A 13,235-nucleotide genomic window follows, 5' to 3' on the forward strand; every position below is an offset into this window, starting at 1 on the left:
CTGCCTCCCGCCCTCCCAGTCTGCGCGGGCTGCAACGGCTGCAGCAGCCGCGGCGGATGGTGTAATGGACTGCGGGCCGGGGGCCGGACGTGCCAGAGCACTGCTTCACATCACCGACGCGGCAGCCTCGCCATTGGGTCGGGGGAGGGCGGCGGCTGCCGCGAGCAGACGCCTAGGGGCGGGGCGGGGCGGGGCGGGGCGGGGCCACGCCGGAGGCGGCCGCCGAAGGTTGGGGGAGAGGCTGCCGAGATGTCGGGAGCTGCTCCGCGCTCCACCTTTTGGGGCGCTGGTTTCGGGTACCTTTGGGTCCCAAGGCCATAACCCCCAGACGGGTGGTAGCCATTATTTCTTTCTCGCAGACATCAACTCTCTCAAACTAGTCTCTTCTAAGGCTCCTTCCTTTGGTGGGCCCTGGAATATACCGAGCTCGTTGTGAGGCCTCAAAAAAGCAGAAGACAAACGCAACAAACTTGAGAAAAAGATTAGTTTTGGAGGCTGCCAAACATGGCTTAGTTTATAAAAATATGAACTCAAAAAATATAAAGCTACAAGGAATGATAAAGCTTAACAGCAGTGTAAGTCAAGAAGGTCGAGTTCTTCACTCTGAACAGTAAAACCAGGAAATGAGAGGAAGCTAAAAAGTTAATATAAATGAAAAGAATTACTGCTTCGTACATCAGGAAATAAACTTGTGGAATTCAGGACGTTAACACATGGGATGTTTTAAACTAGGTTGAGGAAGAGTTTAAATATGTTTGGAGACTTAACACCCATAGTGAATCATGATGAGAAAATAGTTTTGAAAAACGTAGTTTTCAATCTCTTGAACACTTTATTTTGGGGAACTTAAACTCACAGTTTTTTGGTACCGTTAAGAGAAAGAAAATGTTAGATTAGACATTATCTGACCCCCAGCATCATAAGTGTAATTAGCATTATTACTTAAAAAGTAATGCAACATTAAAGACATTTTATTAAAAAATCACTTCATTTTTGCATATTTACTTATAGTATTGTCCAGAATTTTATGTAGTTTTGTATAATTGAAATAATTATTTTCATACAACTACATATTTTGCTTTTTTACCTTAGTATAAAGATTTCTCATTTTTTATGGTCTTAATAATCATTTTTAAGTGGGGCATTATCTTTGACTCAGGCAGTTAGTATGTAAGCTCCACATCAGTACTCCAAAATTGAAGTTAAGGTTACTACCACTGAGAAGAAAATACAGAAGGGCAGAATAGAAAGGATGAGGGCAGCAATCTATAAAAATCAAACAACCAAGAGGAATTGGCTTTTTTATCCCTAGTGTTAAAGGTCACAGTTCTACACTCCCAAGGTGTAAACACCAGAGTAGTTTCCCAACCAAGGCCTAATGTGAGCTGACCTATCTCTCTTATCAAATTCAATAAGATGATGTAAAAATTTACATCAGTGGTCTTCAAACTGACATGAGCACGCCCCAGGGGATTTTCAAGGGGTAGGCGCACACTTAGTTTTAAGGCCACCAGTTTCTGAATCTTCAGCTTGCATCTGTATCATTTCCTAAAACTGATCTGCTGGTAAAGGAATGCAGTATGGCATCTCCCTGTTTCATTTCCCAACTCTTGTACAATAGCCATATATTTCCCAAATTGCAAAAAGAAAGGACATAACTTTCACTCACTGAGAATCTTAAAATGGTGCATTGTTCCAGGGTATAAAACCTCAGGCAACCTTTGTCAGTTCTTTATCAATTTAAAATATTGGACTGTACAGAGAAAATATACTCCTAATGACTGGATAACAAATTCTTTCGCAAGCCAGGTGATTTCCAAATAATTACTTTCAACAAAGTATGACCTCAAGATCACTAAGTGAGTTTATAAATTGGAAGGAGTTCAAAGAACTGAGTGAATTGATGTGACAACACTTCTTACAGCCCCATATACTTATTAATGTAAAAAAACATTTTCTTAGAATTTGTAAAAATGAAAAAATTGAGAAAAACATTGACGCTTAACTCTGTCTCATTCTTGTAAGATGTAGTATTTAACAACAAATGCATGCACTAACTGTAAAAAATTACATGTTTAGTAATTAGAAACATTTGTAATATATTTTGCATTGTTTTGAATACCTGATCATTACTAATAAATATAATAATATCTTAATTGAGAAGAAAATGTTTTAGCACATAGTCTTTCAGTCATAGGAAATTTTAAAATTAAATATATTTATATTTTCATCACAGATAAATATAATAGGATGATCAATAAAATACATTCAAACATAAAAATACATTAAACTAGGATATGATCCTGAGGGATGGGGAAGTGGAATGGAGCTATAAGTGTGAAAAGAAAAATAAATTACATAAAATATACTGAAGGTAAAGAAGAGTTTGTTCATATATTTTGTAAATAGCTGATAATAGGCATCATTGCTATGGTATTTAGATTTCATTGGATTCATTTAAAAGAGTGACCATTCTAGTTTAAAATGTCGTTTTTACAGTATGCAGGAAATTGTATCCTTTGCAACTGCTTAAACTTATGATGAAAAAATTTGAGATGTTAACCTAGAAATATGCAAGAGGGTAAATAATATTTCATGTATGTGAACAAAAATATTTGAAGACTACTGATTTACTCATTAACCTCCTATTGGAGATTGTCTCTATTTCTAAAGATTGTGGCAGTATTTGTTCTTCCAATCTTTGTTTTTAGTTTTTTTATTTTCTTAAATAGAAACTCAACTAAATTTTGTTTTCTGTTTTGCTGAAAGATCTTACATTGTGTTTCTAAACACCCATCTCCTAGGGCACCTTTTATGATTGGGAAGGAAAAGTTTTTTGTTTCGCTTGCTTGGTTCGATTTGGCTTAATCAGCAATTACTGTGGTCCTGAAAGCCTCAGAATATTTTGGGGGATATAACAAGGAGAACCATGGACTCAAGGTCAAGGAGTCTGCAGGTGGTACAGGTGGGAACTAGAGAGGTAGAAAAGGGGGAAAGGACCAGAGGGAGCCTCTGAATAACCCATTCTGGTAAGTGCCCAGGGGATGGCAGGCAAAAGACAAGCCACTTTCAGGAGCCAAGGCAAACACCCAGTCTACCTCTGAGGGGAAGCTTGTGTCACTGCATCCACAGCTCTGACTCATTGGCCTTCCCTGAGACCCAAGGCACTACAAGTCCCTAGGAAGGCACCTCTCTGCAAGGCCCCCAAGACACTGTAAGCCCAGAGGGGACACTACCCCATACCTGAAAGGGTGGTGGGAAGGAACTGGACTAGCAGAGACGGGGCACCCTTATTAGTAGAACAACAAACATTTTCAAGTTGTCTAAGTTGTTTTCTTCTTTTCATGTATTGCTTTGGGATAAATTTCCAGGAGTTGGATTATGGAACACCTTTCTGGCTTCTCATACATATTGTGTCACTTTCCCAAAGAGTTAGGCCAATCTGCTATACTAGTGGCAAGAGAGTGTGTTGAATTCGCTGAAACTTGTACCCACTAGATATTATATTTTTAAAATTCTTGCTACTTTGGTATGTGTAAAATAGTACATCAAAATTTCCCAAATTTGCCTGACCACCTTGTGATTTTTTGGCGTCCATATAATCTCCTATAATTAGTAAACTATTCTTTCTTAAGTTTTCCTTCTGGGGATTTTTCAAATGTTTCCTTCTTGCTGGTCTCTGCTTAAACCAGAAACCTCGATGAAAGATTCTGCTTGCACAGTTTTGGTAAACTTTGTTAACTTCATCTAATTTCACAAAAGGATAGGATGAATGAAAAAATATTTCTTGTTTTCAGTAACTAACTGAGCACTGGTTTAATTTTAAAAAGTGTGAAAGGAACCTACTTTAATGACTATAACACAAAAATAGTATAGCAATGTGTATGCTTCCCAAGCTATTTAGAAATGCCTTTCTTATAAAAGAAATCTATTTTATTAACAATGATAATTTGTTTTACCAAAATAGTTTTTCATAAATTCATTCATCATGTCAATAGTTACTGAATCCTATTGTATACTATGTTAGATGCTAAACGGATATGATCCCTGCTTTCAAGGAATTCATGGTCTGTGGGAGAAATGTAGCAATAAACAGATCAAAGTGAAATATATATATAAACAACTGTGAGAGCTCAAACGATAGAGCCACTAACTCTCCTTGGGCAAGCCTGGAAAGGAGGTGATGTTTAAACTGGATCTTCAAGGATTACTGGAAGGACACCCAGCCAAAAGGCAGAGGGAGAGAGCAGAAGCCCCATCAAGAAACAGGGAGCTGAAAAAACACAAGAGGTGGCCCTTTCTTTCTTTCTTCCCCACTTCCCATCCAGGTACAGAGTGGAAAACTAGGCGACCTTCTGAATGTACAAAGATTTCACCCAATCCCCATAAGATGAAAAATCCATCTCCACTTGCTGCAGCAGAATGAGCCTCTACATTATTGTTTCTTATAATGTGGCCCACAAACCTCAGGAATAAGAATCACCTAGGAAACTTGTTTAAAATGAGGATTTCTGGGACACACTCTCAGAAATTCAGATTCACTAAGTTTTAATGTGAAGCACAAGAGTCTGAATTTTAAACAAATCCTAGAAATCATTCTTATGCCCATAAAGCTTGAGAACCAGTCTTATAAGTCCTTGTCATCCAACTTTCTAAAGAGAAGGTGACGGAGATTGGTTCAACATGGCAGAGTAGACGGACGTGAGCTCACTCCCTCTTGTGACGGCACCGGAATCACAACTAACTGCTGAACAATCATAGACAGGAAGACACTGGGACTCACCAAAAAAGATAGCCCACATCCAAAGACAAAGGAAAAGCCACAGTGAGATGGTAGGAGGGTGCCATCACAGTAAAATCAAATCCCAAAAGCGCTGGGTGGGTGACTCACAAACTGGAGAACACTTATACCACAGAAGTCCAGCCACTAGAGTGAAGGTTATGAGCCTTGCGTCAGGCTCCTCAAACTGGGGGTCCGGCAACTGGAAGAGGAATTCCCAGAGAATCAGACTTTGAAGGCTGGTGGGATTTGATTGCAGGACTTCGACAGGACTGAGGGTAACCAACACTCCACTCTTGGAGGGCACACACAAAGTAGTGTGTGCATCAGGACCCAGGGGAAAGGTGCAGTGACCCCACAGGAGACTGAACCAGACGTACCTGCTAGTGTTGGAGGGTCTCCTGCAGAGGTGGGGGGCAGCTGTGGCTCATCTCGGGGACAAGGACACTGGCAGCAGAAGTTCTGGGAAGTGCTCCTTGGCGTGAGCCCTCCTGGAGTCCAACCATTAGCCCCACCAAAGAGCCTGTAGCCTCCAGTGCTGGGTCGCCTCAGGCCAAAAAAACAACAGGGAGGGAACTCAGCCCCACCCATCAGCAGAAAAGCAGATTAAAGTTTTACTGAGGTCTGCGCACCAGAGCAACACCCAGCTCTACCCACCACCACTCCCTCCTATCAGGAAGCCTGCACAGACTCTTAGATAGCCTCATCCACTAGAAGGCAAAGAGCAGAAGCAAGAAGAACTACAATCCTGCAGCCTGTGGAACGAAAACAACATTCACAGAAAAATAGGCAAAATAAAAAAGGCAGAGGACTATGTACCAGATGAAGGAACAAGATAAAACCCTAGAAAATCAACTAAATGAAGTGGAGACAGGCAACCTTCCAGAAAAAGAATTCAGAATCATAGTGAAGATGATCCAGGACCTCAGGAAAAAAAGGGAGGCAAAGATCGAGAAGATGCAAGAAATGTTTAACAAAGACCCAGAAGAATTAAAGAACAAACAGAGATGAACAATACAATAAATGAAATGAAAAATACACTAGAAGGAATCAATAGCAGAATAACTGAGGCAGAAGAACGGATAAGTGACCTGGAAGACAGAATGGTGGAATTCACTACCATGGAACAGAATAAAGAAAAAAGAATGAAAAGAAATGAAGACAGCCTAAGAGACCTCTGGGACAACATTAAACGCAACAACATTCGCATTATAGGGGTCCCAGAAGGAGAAGAGAGAGAGAAAGGACCTGAGAAAATATTTGAAGAGATTATAGTCTAAAAATTCCCTAACATGTGAAAGGAAATAGCCACCCAAGTCCAGGAAGTGCAGAGACTCCCAGGCAGGATAAACCCAAGAAGAAACATGCCGAGGCACACAGTAATCAAATTGCCAAAAATTAAAGACAAAGAAAAACTATTAAAAGCAACAAGGAATGAATGACAAATAACATACAAGGGAACTCCCATAAGGTTAACAGCTGATTTCTCAACAGAAACTCTACAAGCCAGAAGAGAGTGGCACGATATATTTAAAGTGATGACAGGGTAGAACCTACAATCAAGATAACTCTACCAGGCAAGTATCTCATTTAGATTCGACAGAGAAATCAAAAACTTTACAAACAAATAATAACTAAGAGAATTCAGCACCACCAAACCAGCTCTAAGACAAATGCTAACGGAGCTTCTTTAAGTCAGAAACAGAAGACAAGAAAAGGACCTACAAAAACAAATGCAAAACAATTAAGAAAATGGTAATAGGAACATACATATCAATAATTACCTTAAATGTGAATGGATTAAATGCTCCATCCAAAAGACACAGGCTGGCCGAATGGATACAAAAACAAAACCCGTATATATGCTGTCTACAAGAGACGCACTTCAGACCTAGGGACACACAGAGACTGAAAGTGAGGGGATGGAAAAAGATATTCCATGCAAATGGAAATTAAAAGAAAGCTAGAGTAGCAATACTCATATCAGATAAAATAGACTTTAAAATAAGGAATGTTATAAGAGACAAGGAAGGACACTACATAATGATCAAGGAATCAATCCAAGAAGAAGATATAACAATTATAAATATATATGCACCCAACATAGGAGCACCTTAATACATAAGGCAAATGCTAACAGCTATAAAAGAGGAAATTGATACTAACACAATAATAGGGAGGGACTTTAACACCTCACTTACACCAATGGACAGATCATCCGGACAGAAAATTAATAAGGAAACACAAGCTTTAAATGACACCATAGACCAGAGAGACTTAATTGATATTTATAGGACATTCCATCTGAAAACAGCAGATTACACTTTCTTCTCAAGTGCACACGAAACATTCTCCAGGATAGATCACATCCTGGGTCACAAATCAAGCCTTGGTAAATTTAAGAAAATTGAAATTATATCAAGCATCTCTTCCGACCACAACACTAGGAGATTAGAAATAAATTACAGGGAAAAAAATGAAACACAAACACATGAAGGCTAAACAATACGTTACTAAATAACTCAGATCACTGAAGAAGTTAAAGAGAAAATCAAAAAATACCTAAAGACAAATGACAAAGAAAACACGACAATTTAAAGCCCATGGGATGCAGCAAAAGCAGTGCTAAGAGGGAAGTTTATAGCAATACAATCCTACCTCAAGAAACAGGAAACATCTCAAATAAACAATCTAACCTTACACCTAAAGGAACTAGAGAAAGAAGAAAAAACAAAACCCAAAGTTAGTAAAAGGAAAGAAATCATAAAGATCAGAGCAGAAATAAATGAAATAGAAACAAAGAAAACAGCAGCGAAGATCAATGAAACTAAAAGCTGGTTCTTTGAGAAGATAAACAAAATTGATAAACCATTAGCCAGACTCATCAAGTAAAAGAGGGAGAGGACTCAAATCAGTAAAATCAGAAATGAAAAGGAGAAGTCAAAACAGACACCGCAGAAATACGTAGCATCCTGAGACTAGTACAAGCAACTCTGTGCCAATAAAATGGACAACCTGGAAGAAATGGACAAATTCTTAGAAAGGTATCGCCTTCCAAGATTGAACCAGGAAGAAATAGAAATATGAACAGGCCAATCACAAGTAATGGAATTGAAACTGTGATTAAAAATCTTCCAACAAAAATCCAGGACCAGATGGCTTCACAGGTGAATTCTATCAAACATTTAGAGAAGAGATAACACCCATCCTTCTCAAACTCTTCCAAAAAATTGCAGAGGAAGGAACACTCCCAAACTCATTCTATGAGGCCACCATCACCCTGACACCAAAACCAGACAAAGATACTACCAAAAAAAGAAAATTACAGGCCAATATCACTGATGAATATAGATGCAAAAATCCTCAACAAAATACTAGCAAACAGAATCCAACAACACATTAAAAGGATCATACACCATGATCAAGTGGGATTTATCCCAGGGAGGCAAGGATTCTTCAATATACACAAATCAATCAATGTGATACACCATATTAACAAATTGAAGAATAAAAACAATATGATCATCTCAATAGATGCAGAAAAAGCTTCTGACAAAATTCAACACCAATTTAGGATAAAAACTCTCCAGAAAGTGGGCAAAGAGGGAACCTACCTCAACATAATAAAGGCCATATATGACAAACCCACAGCAAACATCATTCTCAATGGTGAAAAACTGAAAGCATTTCCTCTAAGATCAGGAACAGACAAGGATGTCCACTCTCACCACTATTATTCAACATAGTTTTGGAAGTCCTAACCACAGCATCAGAGAAGAAAAAGAAGTGAAAAGAATACAAATTGGAATAGAAGAAGTAAAACTGTCACTGTTTGCAGATGACATGATACTATATGTAGAGAATCCTAAAGATGCCACCGGAAAACTACTAGAGCCAATCAATGAATTTGGTAAAGTTGCAGGATACAAAATTAATGCACAGAAATCTCTTGCATTCCTATACACTAAGAACAAAATATCAGAAAGAGAAATTAAGGAAACAATCTCATTCACCACTGCAAAAAAAAGAATAAAATACCTAGGAATAAACCTACCTAAGGAGGTAAAAGACCTGTACTCAGAAAACTATAAGACACTGATGAAAGAAATCAAAGATGACACAAACAGATGGAGAGATATACCATGTTCTTGGATTGGAAGAATAAATGTTGTGAAAATGACTATACTACCCAAAGCAATCCATAGATTCAATGCAATCCCTATCAAATTACCAATGGCATTTTTTACAGAACTAGAACAAAAAGTCTTAAAATTTGTAAGGAAACAGGAAAGACCTGGAACAGCCAAAGCAATCTTGAGGGAAAAAAACAGAGCTGAAGGAATCAGGCTCCCTTACTTCAGATTATACTACAAAGTTACAGTAATCAAGACAGTATGGTACTGGCACAAAAACAGAAATATAGATCAATGGAACAGGGTAGAAAGCCCAGAGATAAACCCACACACCTAAGGTCAACTAATCTATGACAAAGGAGGCAAGGATATACAATGGAGAAAAGACAGTCTCTTCAATAAATGGTGCTGGGATAACTGGACAGCTACATGTAAAAGAATGAAATTAGAACACTCCCTAACACCATACACAAAAATAAACTCAAAATGGATTAAAGACCTAAATGTAAGACCAGACGCTATAAAACTCTTAGAGGAAAACATAGGAAGAACACTGTTTGATGTAAGTCACAGCAAGATCTTTTTTGACCGACCTCCTAGAGTAATGGAAATAAAAACAAAAATAAACAAATGGGACCTAATGAAACTTTAAAGCTTTTGCACAACAAAGGAAACTATAAACAGGACGAAATGACAACCCTCAGAATGGGAGAAAATATTTGCAAACGAATCAATGGAGAAAGTATTAATCTCCAAAATATATAAACAGCTCATGCAGCTTAATATTAAAAAAAAAACAACCCAATGAAAAAATGGGCAGAAGACCTAAATAGACATTTCTCCAAAGAAGACACACAGATGGCCAAGAGGCACATGAAAAGCTGCTGAACATCCCTAATTATTAGAGAAATGCAAATCAAAACTACGAGGTATCACCTCACACCAGTTAGAATGGGCATCATCAGAAAGTTTACAAATGCTGGAGAGGGTGTGGAGAAAAGGGAACCCTCTTGCTCTGTTGGTGGGAATGTAAACTGATACAGCCCCTATGGAGAACAGTATGGAGGTTCCTTAAAAAACTAAAAATAGAATTACCATATGACCCAGCAATCCCACTACTGGGCATATACCCAGATAAAACCATAATTCAAAAAGACACTTGCACCCCAATGTTCATTGCAGCACTATTTACAATAGTCAGGTCAGGGAAGCAACCTAAATGCCCATTGACAGATGAATGGATAAAATAGATGTGATATATATATACAATGGAATATTACTCAGCCATAGAAAGGAATGCAATTGGGTCATTTGTAGAGACATGGATGAACCAAGAGACTGTCATGCAGAGTGAAGTAAGTCAGAAAGAGAAAAACAAATATCGTATATTAACGCATATATGTGGAATCTAGAAAAATGGTACAGATGAATAGGTTTGCAAGGCAGAAACACAGACACAGATGTAGAGAACAAATGTATGGACACCAAGGGGGGGAAAGTGTGTGTGGTGGGTGGTGGTGGTGGGATGAACTGGGAGATTGGAATTGACATGTATACACTAATATATATAAAACAGATAACTAATAAGAAAAATAAAAATAAAAAGGAATCTTCTCTTAACCAGAAAATTCAGAAAAAATAAAAAATGAATAAAAAAATAAAATAAAGAGAAGGTGACATCACAGGTGTGGGTCCCAGCCATGTTTCCTCCAATTACAGCAGTGTCTTCTCAGTAGGACCCATTGGGCAGAAAACCCAAAACTGCCATAGAATTCTTTAGCCCAGGCCTAAGGATATGGCTTTATGGCTGATGGATTACCCCAGCAGTGTTTTGAGAATGGCTTATTGAGGAATTTTCCAACCTGGTTTACAGCCCGATGAGCCCCACCCTAAGTGAAGAACCCCATTGTTGAGTTCTCTGTCACCACCCAGACTGATATGAGACAGGCCAGGTTCTTGTCAGTTTCAAGCATATGAGACCCCACCCAAGTCTTAGGACCCACACTTGATTGCAGAGGGAGGAATCAGATGGCTTCTAACCCAGTAGTCCACCTAGGTCCCCTGTTGCCACACAACCTGAGTCTAGGGCACTCCTGCCCTCTCTCCCAGCCCTGGGAACAGTGCCTCAGATACCACTCCAAAGTCCCTGTTGGCCAGGCCCTAAATACCCAAATGATCTTCTGGTGCCTTACTTCTCACAGAGCCCAGGAAATGAATTTTGCTTTCACAACCCTCACTCCTTTGGTGTTTTCACAACCTGCATCAGTTCCAGACTCTTACTTCAAAGCTGCCTTCTTTCATGCCCACCTTCCCCACTCAGGAGCTCCCAGCCACCTTCTTGGATGCTCAGCTTAAACGACCTTTTTGCTCCATCGGTTGGGATAAATCATTACTGATGATTCTACCTCTGCCAAGGTGATGACCCCAAATTCCAGAGCTCCTTCAACACCTCCCTGGTAATTACAGTCCTAGGAACTTCATGCCATCAGCCCTCCCAGTGGAATCCACTATGTCCTAGTGTAGAATTCTGTAAGGTGATTCTGCTCTAGGTTCAGCTCCACCTCATTTACTTTCCTTCTGACTTCCTGTGCAGCTAGTGACTGTCTGCTGATTCTGTGCCTCCCACTCCACCTTTAGGTCCTTTCTACGTGGGCCCAGTGTGTTCTACTGCCAACCCTCTCTGAAGAGGCCAGTGCCACAGCAGAGTCACTTTCCCTGTCCCCAATCCTACCTGTTTCCGTCTTCTTTTTCCTGCCACCAACTGGCAGGCCCACCATGTTTGGGGCCTGCCCCAGCCCTGAACTCAACCCTGATGGTGAGGACCCTGTCACTTTGACTCTTTCTTGTTAAAGCCACTCAACACACCTTCAACCTTTCAATACTTCTGATTGGAAACCCCCTTGCAAGTTGCTGCCCCAGTTGTGACTGAGGCCGAGATATTTCTTGGTAATAGTGGCTCCTGTCTGGTTCCTCTACTGGCATTATTCTCCACAGCTAAATTGGTTCTTCAAAGCCAGTCCCACACTAGTAGGTAGGTCTCATGCTAAGTCTCAGCCTCTCTTCCTGCCCCGTAAGGCCAGAGTAGCCCACCATACTTACAATCCAATCTTGAGTTATGACTCCTAGTCAGGAGGGGATAAGGCCTTTAGCATCAGTTTTGTCAGTTCAGTACTCTTGTGGAGCAGCCCTGAGAAACCGTCTGAATACCCACATTGGTGGTAGATCTGTGTAACAGACATAAGGTTCTCCCCTTGAGAAATACAGATGCAATCCTCAGGAGCAGGCTGGCAGATGTGTCCTTGAAGCTGAGTACTGCTGTGCATCCATCCTATTGAGGCTCAGTACAATCATTATTTTATTTTGGCTAAGTCAATTCACTATTTTATTTATTTTATCATTTTACTTAAGTGTTTTCCCATGCCTTGGGACAGGTTTCAATTCCTTATTCTACTGTACCCAATCCAAGAACACCAAAAGCATCCCTCGCCTTCTAGGTCCCTATTCGAAACAGCCCTCTGTTGGTCATTTGCGGAGGATAGGCATATTTTGTCCATCCATTCATTCACTGATTCACTCAGTCACTCATTCTTTTTTTTTAAATTTATTTATTTAAATTTATTTATTTTTGGCTGCGTTGGGTCTTCGTTGTTGCACGCAGGCTCTCTCTAGTTGCGGCGAGCAAGGGCTACTCTTTGTTGTGGTGTGCGGGCTTCTCATTGCAGTGGCTTCTCTTGTTGCAGAGCATGGGCTCTAGGCGTGCAGGCTTCAGTAGTTGTGGCACTCGGGCTTCAGTAGTTGTGGATCACAGGCTCTAGAGCGCAGGCTCAGTAGTTGTGGCGCATGGGCTTAATTGCTCTGCGGCATGTGGGATCTTCCCGGACCTGGGATTGTACCAGTGTCCCCCACATTGGCAGGCAGATTCTTAACCACTGTGCCACCAGGGAAGCCCCAGTCACTCATTCTTTCAACACCTATTTTTTGGTGACTCTGTGCTATGCCCAGTAATGAGCCTGGGAGCACAGTGTATGTGAGCAAGGTCATGTCTCATGTGTCCTCCTGGAGCATTGGAAGCACCTAATTTGGGCTGGGGGGACAGGCTGCAGTGGAAGGGGGCCTACCAGAGGCAGTGATGATTAAGCAGAAGTCTGCAGGGTGAGTTGGAGTTTTCACAGATGAAGTGGTAACGAAGAAAATTTCAGGCAGAGCGGAAACACTCAGAGGCAAGAGAGAGCCTGGCTGCTGAAGAGCTGAAAGAAGTTCCATATGGCTGGGAACCAACCTGCAACAGGGACTGGTGAGAGATGAAGGCAAGGAGTTATGGA

This window comes from Mesoplodon densirostris, chromosome 3 (assembly GCF_025265405.1).
Source record: "Mesoplodon densirostris isolate mMesDen1 chromosome 3, mMesDen1 primary haplotype, whole genome shotgun sequence".
NCBI classification, from domain to species: Eukaryota; Metazoa; Chordata; class Mammalia; order Artiodactyla; family Ziphiidae; genus Mesoplodon; species Mesoplodon densirostris.